Source organism: Tupaia chinensis, unplaced genomic scaffold (assembly GCF_000334495.1).
Source record: "Tupaia chinensis unplaced genomic scaffold, TupChi_1.0 Scaffold000610_1, whole genome shotgun sequence".
NCBI lineage: Eukaryota > Metazoa > Chordata > Mammalia > Scandentia > Tupaiidae > Tupaia > Tupaia belangeri.
Window position 1 is genome coordinate 3,338,158 of NW_006160129.1, and position 2,354 is coordinate 3,340,511.

Below are 2,354 nucleotides of genomic sequence, written 5' to 3' on the forward strand. Positions count from 1 at the left end.
CCACAAGGATATTTCCCCCTTTTTCTCTCTCTATCTCTCTGTCTCTGGTGACCGCTTGTACCCTCTGGCAATAAAAAATGAAAAAGAAAGAAAGAAAAAAAAATTGGGTCATGCACCAGAACATGGATAAACCAAGAGGACATTATGGTAAGTGAAATGAGTCAGTCACAAAAGCTTAAGTACTTGTATGAGTCCTCTTCTATGAAGTATCGAAAGTAGTCAAACTCATAGAAACAGAGAGTGGAAAGTGGTTTCCAAAAGGGGGAAGTGGAAAGTCATTGCTCAGTGGGTATAGAGTTTCACTTGTCCAAGATGAAAAAGTTTTCAGTGATCTGATGTGCAACGATATGTGTATGGTTAACACTAATGTGCTATACACTTAAAAAATGAAGGTAGTAAAGTATATTATGCATTTCTTATCATAAATATGCTATTTATGATAGTATTAAATATTACATAGTGAGGAATAAATTTAATAAAAGATGTATGAGAAGTCTTCTTTAAAAACTGTAAAACATTGATGACAGAAATTTAATATGTATTTTTCCATGTTTTTTCAAGGTGTGATAGCTCCTTTCTTCTGTGGATGAAGAGTGCTGCACTGTATGGATGTACCACAGTTTGTTTATCCACTCACATATTTAAGGATATCTTGGTTGCTTCCAAATTTTGACAGTTACAAATGAAACTGGTGTAAACATTAAAAAAATATATTGTGAAAACATGTTGATAGCTAAATTTTCCTTGCTATTAAAAAAAAAAATAGTCACTGTTAAAAAAAGAAAAAAAGGGGGAACCAGCAGTTAGCGTAATGGCTGTTGCTGGACTCCCACGTAGTCGACTGTGGTTTGCGTCCTGGACCTGGTGGCTTAAAACTCATGCTGGGCGCATGTGTGTGCGTGCCCAAGATCCCGAGAGGAGAATGGAGGAGAAGGGATTGTGGCGTGACCATCTCCTCTGGGGGGTGATTTCTCGCTTTCTGTTTCTATGTCTCTCTCTGTCTGTCTGGCGAGCACACGCGCCCTATAGCAAAAAAAACTCTCAAAAAAAATAAAAAAGGTTTTTTTGAGACTCAGTATAGGACCTCAGTAACTAAGGCAGTGTGTGCTGATGGAAGGAGAGACAAACTGACCAACCAGTGAAACAGAAATGAGAATCCAGAATAGGCCATACACAGAGGCCCACAAGATTTACGGAAAATACTCCATTGCAATTCAGTGGGGGAAATCAAGGGCTTTTAAAGAAATGGTGCTGAAACAGTTGGCCTCCTTATGAAAAACATGAACTTTATCCTGTACCTCACACCATACACAAAAGTTAATTTTATGTAGATCATAGACACATGTGAAAGACAAAACAACAAAATACCTAGATCAAAACAGAATATCTTTATGACTTTAGGGGTATGTGAATATTTGAGGGGAATACATTGAACTAAATTAAGATAGTTTTTTTTTGGATTTTTTTTTTCCATTAAAAAGCATCATTTGGAAAATGAACAGTCAGGTCATGGACTAGAAGATTCTCAATACAACTGATAAGGAATCTCTTTTTTTTTTTTTTTTTTAAAAAAAAAGGCAAAAAAGATAATAAAAAATGAAAAAGAAAGAAAGAAAAAAAAATTGGGTCATGCACCAGAACATGGATAAACCAAGAGGACATTATGGTAAGTGAAATGAGTCAGTCACAAAAGCTTAAGTACTTGTATGAGTCCTCTTCTATGAAGTATCGAAAGTAGTCAAACTCATAGAAACAGAGAGTGGAAAGTGGTTTCCAAAAGGGGGAAGTGGAAAGTCATTGCTCAGTGGGTATAGAGTTTCACTTGTCCAAGATGAAAAAGTTTTCAGTGATCTGATGTGCAACGATATGTGTATGGTTAACACTAATGTGCTATACACTTAAAAAATGAAGGTAGTAAAGTATATTATGCATTTCTTATCATAAATATGCTATTTATGATAGTATTAAATATTACATAGTGAGGAATAAATTTAATAAAAGATGTATGAGAAGTCTTCTTTAAAAACTGTAAAACATTGATGACAGAAATTTAATATGTATTTTTCCATGTTTTTTCAAGGTGTGATAGCTCCTTTCTTCTGTGGATGAAGAGTGCTGCACTGTATGGATGTACCACAGTTTGTTTATCCACTCACATATTTAAGGATATCTTGGTTGCTTCCAAATTTTGACAGTTACAAATGAAACTGGTGTAAACATTAAAAAAATATATTGTGAAAACATGTTGATAGCTAAATTTTCCTTGCTATTAAAAAAAAAAATAGTCACTGTTAAAAAAAGAAAAAAAGGGGGAACCAGCAGTTAGCGTAATGGCTCGTTCTGGAGTCCCACGT